Source organism: Lissotriton helveticus, chromosome 2_2 (genome assembly GCF_964261635.1).
Source record: "Lissotriton helveticus chromosome 2_2, aLisHel1.1, whole genome shotgun sequence".
In the NCBI taxonomy this organism is placed as follows: Eukaryota; Metazoa; Chordata; class Amphibia; order Caudata; family Salamandridae; genus Lissotriton; species Lissotriton helveticus.
Genome location: NC_136060.1, coordinates 497,938,208 through 497,946,971, shown reverse-complemented (window position 1 = coordinate 497,946,971; position 8,764 = coordinate 497,938,208).

Sequence of the window (8,764 nt, the reverse complement as noted above, 5' to 3'; positions counted from 1 at the left end):
TACTGACCCAGAAGTGTGTACCTACGGTATACTGACCCAGAAGTATATTCCTATGGTATACTGACCCAGAAGTGTGTTCCTACGGTATACTGACCCAGAAGTGTGTTGCTACGGTAAACTGACCCAGAAGTGTGTTCCTATGGTATACTGACGCAGAAGTGTGTACCTACGGTAAACTGACCCAGAAGTGTGTTCCTATGGTATACTGACCCAGAAGTGTGTACCTACGGTAAACTGACCCAGAAGTGTGTTCCTACGGTATACTGACCCAGAAGTGTGTTCCTATGGTATACTGACCCAGAAGTGTGTTCCTACGGTATACTGACCCAGAAGTGTGTTGCTACGGTAAACTGACCCAGAAGTGTGTTCCTATGGTATACTGACCCAGAAGTGTGTACCTACGGTAAACTGACCCAGAAGTGAGTTCCTATGGTATACTGACCCAGAAGTGTGTACCTACGGTAAACTGACCCAGAAGTGTGTTCCTACGGTATACTGACCCAGAAGTGTGTTCCTACGGTATACTGCCACTGGAACCAAGCTACACCTGGCTGAGGAGGCTGAAGCGAGCTGAAACCAGCCCTGCGCTGCTTGTGTTCCTGTTGAGAGAATACCTGGCTTGGCAATTTGGACTGAACTGTTGCTATTGGAGCAAACACAAAAGGTGATGAGAGGAATACTTGCACTAATTCTAACCACTTGCAATCGCTCGAGGAGCATTTTACCCCATCCTTCAGTTGCCCGCTGTGCCACCTCAAGTTGTAAATCATTCTTGAGTCTGCTCCAATAGAAACAGTCCAGCCTGAACTGCCCGACCAGATCCTCTTGGAATCGGAACACAGGCAACCCAAGACCAGTTTCACCCTGATTGAGGGTTTTCTGTTGGGTGGAGCTTGGTCCAGTGGTGAAGTGAGCATGACACACGTCTGGGCATACGTTGGCCAGTTGGGAGGGTCCTGTGCTTGCTGTGCCACTGGAACCAAGCTACACCCGACTGACGAGCCCCAATCAGAGTGAAAACAGTCATGGGTTGCTTGTGTTCTGGTTTGGGGAGGCCCTATATGGCAGATCGGGCTCGAGCGATCCTATTGGAACAGGGTTGAGAGTGATTTGCCTGTGGCATCAGAACAATGGGTTGGACTCTAGTGTTTGTCAGTGGTTATAACCATAGCGCGGATTCCTTTTGTCACTGTTTGTGTTTGATATCCAGTACCCTCTGCACCCCATCCGCACCCTGCAGTGAAACTTCTGCACCCATCCCCACCCTGTACTGGTCCTCCAGGAACCCTCTCTATTCAACACTGTTCCTCCAGAACCTTCTGTATCCATCCCCACCGGGTACAGGTATTATAGGACTCCTCTCTATCTCTATCCAGCACTGTTCCTCCAGTACTTTCTGTACCCATTCCTACCCTGTAGTGGTCCTCTGGTACAAATCCCCACCCTGTACTGTTATTCTGGAGAAGCGTGGCTCAATGGTTAGAGCGGCAGACCTTGATGCAGAGGTCTGGCCTGGGACCAGGGTTCAATTCCTGCCTCGGCGGCTCTTGGACTCAATCTCCCCGGACCTGATAATTCTCGCCTCGGTGCCTAGTCTAATCATGGGTCCCACTCTGTAACTCTGGGCAATAGCTTGCTTAATCTCCACAATGGCCCCAACAGCGCTGGGATGCTTGGCTTCACCTTGGGGGTGCCCAGGAGTGGACATTTCACATGGAAAAGACAGGAAGGGTTCCACAGCGGTATGAGTGCAGCGCCGGGACGCCCCGTCACGTGGGCAGCCGCGCGCTTTACAAATACAACACATTTACATTTACATTCTCAGACCCCTCTCTAGCCAGTACTGCTCCTCCAGTACCCTCTGCACCCTATCCAACCCTGTATTTGGACCCACCCATAACGATCGCCCCCATACTGGTGCCCCAGTTCACCTCTTTATCTAGCACTCTTTCTCCAGTCCCTCCTGCACTCCATCCTGACATGACTCTCTACCTTCATTACCCTCTGCACCCCATCCAACCCTGTACTGGACCCACCCATACCCATTGCCCCCATACTGGCCCCCATGGTCCCCTCTCTATCCAGAACTGTTCCTCCAGTGCCTTCTGCACCCCATCCTGACCCTTCTCTCTTCCTTTCCCGACCCTCTGCGTCTCATCCCTTCCCTGTACCTGTCCTCTGGTACCTTCTGTACCTCATCCCGGCCGAGTACGGGTCTCCTCCCTATCGTGTACTTACCTCTAGGCCTGGGTGCAGTTCGCAGAGTCATGCTACATTAGGGTGACCAGGCGTCCCGGATTTGCCCGGACGGTCCCGGTTTTTCACCAGCTGTCCCGGCAGATTTCAGGAAATTTAGCTCCTGTCCCGGTTTTTAGACAGGGTTGACAGAAAATGCCGGGAGGTGCTTTTTTGTGTTTTACAAAGCAGGGGTTGTTAGCAGTTGTTTCTCAAGAAAGCAATTTAATTAACAGGCAAGCTTCTGGGTTAAAAATGTGCATTTTATGTATGTTCTAACTGCCTGTTCTGTAATTCTCTGCTGCAGAGTGATGTCAATCTGGGCGCTCGCTTGAAGTACAACTGTACTCCTTCTATTTTCATGAAATGTCCAGGTTTTGGCTTTACAATTCTGGTCACCCCTACACTACGTGGAACTCAGCAAAGTGCCAAAAAATCTCTGCCGCGCTCCGCAGAGTTACGCAAGCGGCAGAGTCCGATACATCACACTATTCATGCTGATTTGTAGCCCCAAGAGGTTCTCTGGCATTGTAAGATCAGCTCAAACTGCATCACACAGAGTACAAGAGGGCGTGGCTCTTTCTGTTGCTGAAACTGATTTTCTGCTTGAGCAGCAGTTTTCTCAACGCGAGCGGCAGTTTCTTCAACTCGAGCGGCAGCTTCCGCAACGCGAGCAGCAGCTTTCTCAAAGCAAGCAATGGAGACCTGCAGCCACAACCCGCTTTCAGAAATCTGGCCGAATGGTGTTGTAGCACGCGATTTCTCTCGCTCGTGAGCCGCACAAGACAAAAAAGTCCACTCCGTGTCACAGAGTTTTTTGCAACTCCACACTCCATAGGGAGTAAGCAAAACTCCACCAGTGGAGCGGAATTCTTCACTTACCCCTACTTACCTGCATGACCCTTTCTCCACAATGCAACATTCTGTAGTGTAGTTCCTATTATCCCAATAGGCTCTGCACATTGGAATAATACCTTCAATAGTATAGGCCTAGACCAGACGTTAACTAGGTCTTCTATTGTCGATATTAGACTTAAAGTTTTGGGTTTGCCAGCTAGCTCAGAGTTCACTAGAAACGTTCTCGAATAGGCAAGGAGGAGTTGAACCTCCCTGGATAGACAAGAAGGGATTTAGTTTCTGACAACCATAGAACATGACAACTTTGCTCTCCCCTACTCAAGAGTATATCTCTAGAGTCGTGTAAAAACAAAAGACAACTTATTTTACTCAGTCAGTACGTGCATTCTTAGTCTCACCAGATTGTAGAGAAAAGGAAGAGACAGGCGTGTTCAATAAAAAGATGGTATTTATTGATCAGTCTCTTTTCTCATACAAGAGAAATGAATCGATATTATCGCAATACTTATGGTTAAGTAAAGTGCATACAATAAAAGCAGAAGTATAAAATAATACTGTAAAAACATTTATATGGTTTCTAAGCCATAAGGTGGTTTAAAATGGATAAAATAGATACATACACATATACATTTGACTAATCGTACTCAACTGGTGTTTCTAACTACGCCTACCCCAGTGTACCTGACCTAAGCCTAATACATGGGCGGGAATAGAAAGTAGCAGTTTAAGTTAAGTTTGTTTTGCCAAGTGACTGACTCAAGAATTCTCTGCAAGGGGTTATTCAGTTCTGTACCTGGAATTTAGGATGAATGAGGGATGGTATCTCTCGTCTCTGGTCTCGATATTCCAAGCTGCCTGCGAGGGCTGCTCGGAAGCGCCGGAGCTGGATTTCTCGGCAGGAGAAAGCAGCGTCTCGTTCTCAGCGCGTCAGGAAGGCGGGGCTGCGCCAGCGGGGTCTGCTCTGCTCTGGGCTTCGGCAAGTCTGGCTGCTCCGATCTCGTCACCACCGCGTGTGTTTGCTTAAGGCAATACCGGTAATATTTATACCTGTAAGGTGCCGAGATTGACGTAAGGATGGACATAGATACGTCAATAAGGATGTCATACGAGCTGGTCGTTAGCACATTCTTTTGCTGAAGTTCTCGGTGAAATCAAAACAATGGCCGCAGGGTTTTTCCCAGGTTGTCATAGGTTTGATTTGTTTTGAGAACTCCGTATGCCTTATCAGGGGCTGGAGGAATATTGCTTGTCTAATTAGATGGCAAGCGTTATGACCTAATCAGATAACACGTTCCTGTGCCGTGGTGTGGCTTAATCAGATAACGGTTTCTGCATCATGGGATGGCTGCTAGTTAACTTGTTAACCAGAACAGGGTCAGGAATAGGGGGATCGATACAGAACCTATAGGAATACATCACAATTCCTTTAGTGTCCCCTCCCTATCCTGTTCTTCCAGTACCCTTTGCTCCCCATCCGCACTGTGAGAAGTTGGCCTGGTATATGCTGACCACTAGTTCTAGTGGGCACCTTGCACCAGTCCAAACAACTCTTATTGTTGATTAGGTTAAAGGCAACCTTTTATGAAAGCTATCCTAGTGGTAGCTGTGGAGAGCAGCCTTCAGTCTAAGTCTCGAAGGAATGCAAAGCAGCTTGTTTTACCAGTCTATAACCTCCTGAATGACCAAATGAAAGGAGAACCCCCCAGTGGTATTATAAAAATACGTATTTATTACTAAACACTCTCTACTAATCTCTTACGAGATTAGAGCACAAAGCACACAATATTAAATCACTAGAACAACAGTAAATAGCACAATACACAGTGAGCTCCAGGGGAGACCAAACCATATACTAAGAAAGTGGTGTAACAACCACGACTTGACTAGACAGAGTGCATAGAGCACGTAGAATCGCTGGAACCCCAAGGAACCACCCAAGGTAGTGACACAGGGGACCCACGGGAGACGCCTGCAGTGTGAGAACACAGCCGCGAGCTCCGTACAACTCTATGGGAAAGTCACAGTTGGAATTTAAGGACACTTAGGAGAGTACTTTGAGCGAGCCCTTTCAAACTTAGAAGTTTCTAAGGCCATGACCCATGTGAGCACCCGAGTACTCATGTTACCTAACCCAGGGAAGTCGAGTGGATAGGTGTTAAGTGGTGTTGGGAATCTTCGTTATTTTCAATGGCGTGATGCTGAAAAGTGCTGCTGCCATGAAGATGAAAAGTGTCTGGTGTGATCCAAGCCTGGATCTAAGCTGAGAAGAACCTGAAAGCAGAGGGGACAGAGTCTGGGTCCCTTGCCAGTGACCAGGGGCTCGGTAGACAAATGCCCACCAATGTCGGGTGCTTCAGGTGAGAAGAGGCGATGCTTGACTCTGCAGCCATGGGGACCAGGAGACATTGAGGACAACCAAAGTCCACAGGTGAGCTGTCCCACAAAGGATGTCAAGTGCTGGGGGGGCAGTGTCTGGATTGAACACCAACAAGCCTTGGCACGTGGTCAGCGAAAAGATGCTTCGGGGAGGATCAGCAAGGTCCTGGTGACTCCCCAAGTGATAGAGAGTCAGGGCATATATGGAGCAACCAGGAAAGCCCACGGAAAGTTAAAGTTGCCTTCACAGGGACCCGTCGGGCCTATGGACCAGGGATCGCGAAGGGACCTCAAGAGGAATCACAAAATACTACCCCACGTAACACTCGTGGAGTGTAGGCTGGTAATCTTCAGTGGAATCGCTGCCTGGGGTCTAGACTACAAGTAGCCCAAAGCACAGCATCAGGGGTTGCCGGAAAGCAGATGCTTCTGCAAATGGTCATGGTGCCCAGGGGTTCAGGTTGCCCAGTCCCCACGAGGGATATGGGTCTCAGGTTTGCTGAGCACTCTAGTCAACCTCAGGGGCACTTGCAAACCCACCTCCTGTGTTGTAAAAGTCTTCGGAGTTCTCAGGAGCTTCGGAGATGCAAACCGGTAAGATGCGTCTTTGGTGCCTGCTTAGCAGGGGAGTAACTCCTTCACTCCAAGGGAGATTCTTCAGTCATCTAGCGCAGTGTAGCTCATTGAAGTACTTGGTTTCTGTACCAGAGTTTTGTCCAGGTAAATCTAAAGTCCTGTAGCCAGGGGTTCCTACTTTATACCCAAGGAAGGGGTGGGACAAACTCTGGGGACCCACCTATGGGAGGGTCAGGACAGAGGGGTGGCTACACCCATGTCCTTTGTTCAGTTTGTGCCAGATCAGGAGAAAATGGCTCCTGCAACCGGTTTGAGCTGGACCATGCACAGGGACACCAAATGTGCCCCGACTGCAGACATCAAAGCACTCTCAGAGTGCACCCACCCAGCCCCAAGACACTAGAGCCTATCTGGGAGGTGGTCACACCTCCCTGTGACAGGAAGCCTATTGTCCAGCTTCCCCTGTGGAGTTGTGTCCAGCAGCAGGAGGGCAGACTCGTGTCTGTGGCTGGCAGCATCCATCTTGTGATGCCAGGGTCGAAAAAGCTGGTACCGGGTGTACCGGTGTTGTCATATTTCTCCCTCTAGGAGGGTGGAATCATATCTCTGCCGCCAGTTACTGGTGTGGAGGTATGATTCCAAGGTGTTTGACACCAAACACGACATGTTTCCATGCCGCTGTTTTAAAGTTAGCATTTACCGCGAGGTTATAATGTACGTAAGTATATATGGTATGGCTGCATCACAAACAACCCTGGAATACAGGTTCCGAAGGCTGCAGAGGGGCTCTGCTCATGCATGAGCACCTTCTCACATAAAAGCCAGCACCCTGCCTTTGGGATTGATAATGTCTGCAATAGGGGTGACTGATAGGTTTATATATGTAGTGATAAGGTAGATATAGTGAACCTATTTCTAAGTAAGGGGTGCATGCACCACCTTACACAGGCTGCTGTAAGACCTGTGGTGTCAGTTTGAGTGGTCTCACAGGGGTGGCACAATACACGCGGCAGCCCCTGAGAGGCCTCTGGGGTACCTATGCTCTGGGTACATAGTTTACGGAGTTTACGGAGTTATAAGGGTACCCCGGAATCCAATCTGTGGTGTACCTAAAGTACATGCAATCAATTTAGAGGAGAAAGCAGCCAGGCTGGGGTCCTGAATAGCAGGATCCCAGTCAAAGTAAGTCAAAAACAGTGAAACATCAGCAAAAAGTGGAGGTAACTATAAGAAGCAGATCCTACTCTCCTGCACTCACTCTCTACTGTGCCTCCAGTACCCAGTGCACCCCATCTTTACCCTGGAGTGTTCCTCCAGTATCCCATCCTCACCATGTACTATTCCACCGCTAGTACTGTTCCTTCAGTACCCTCTCCTAGTCCTGTACTCTTCCTCCAGTACTCAGTGCTCCCTGTCCTTACCCTGTGGTGTTCCTCCGGTATCCCATCCTCACCAGGTACTATTCCACCGCTAGTACTGCTCCAGTACCTTGTTCCTATCCTGTACTGCTCCTTCAGCAGCCTGTGCGCCCCATCCTTTCCCTGGGGCATTCCTTCAGTGCGTCATCCTCACCTCCTGTGCTTCAATTACCCCATCCTGGCTCCCCATCGAGGCGAGAGCTATCTACAAGACCGCTTGTATCACCCACAAAGCCTTGCACTCCTCCTCTCCGCGCTACCTGGCGAATAAACTGAAACTCTCGGGAGGCTCTAGACCTTCACGTAATGCGGAAAATCTTCTGCTTGAACCTCCCACTTTCAAGAAGGAAAGATCGATGGCCCAATCCTTTTCAGGCAACGCAGTGAGAATCTGGAACTCCCTTCTGCCTCAGCTCCGGACCACTGCCTCCTCCCAGGCCTTCAAAAGGGACCTCAAAGTTCTCCTCCTCCAAAGGCACTTCCAAAGTTAATTCATGCCCTCTCCATTATCTGAAGGAAGACCTTTTAGTATAGAAAATTTCTATTCTCCATGACTTTGGAAGTGCCTTCCCAGTGTGTTCTTGTGGTTTGAGAGTCTGACATTTATTGCAGTATTATCGTTGTATCTGTGTTTGGTTCTCTTTTGTAACATGCACACATCACTGTTCTCTTGTAACACACTGTTTGCTACCTCTCACATTTTGTTTGCTTTTGATACTTGCACAAGTGCCACCACTGCCTAGCAACTTCTGTTCTTGTGCCTCAGTGTCTAGCATATATTGCAGTATTATACCTCTAATTGTACTTTGTTTTCTCTTGTGACCTGCACACGTCACTTTTTCCTCCTGTAAGGCACTGTTTGCTCCTCTTGTATTTTGTTTGCTCACAATTGTCACTTTTTCCTCCTGTAAGGCACCGTTTGCTCCTCTTGTATTTTGTTTGCTCACAATTGTCACTTTTTCCTCCTGTAAGGCACCGTTTGCTCCTCTTGTATTTTGTTGGCACACGATTGTCATTTTTGCTTAATTTAAATGTAACGTTTGCCTTTTTATTTGGTTCACTTGTAATGATCTCATGTATCAGTTCTGTTCCTATTGTGAAGCTCTCTGACACCTCCGGGTAAAGTCCGCGCTATATAAAAACGCATAAAATAAAATAAATAAAAAAATAAAAAACACTGCCCGCCCTCTACTGCTCCGCCTGACAGCCTTTCCGTCCTGTGCTATGTTGCCAGTAGCCCTCTCCTCCCTGCATTGTTTCTCCAGACCCCCCTCCCGTCCTGTACTGTGTTCTCAGTACCC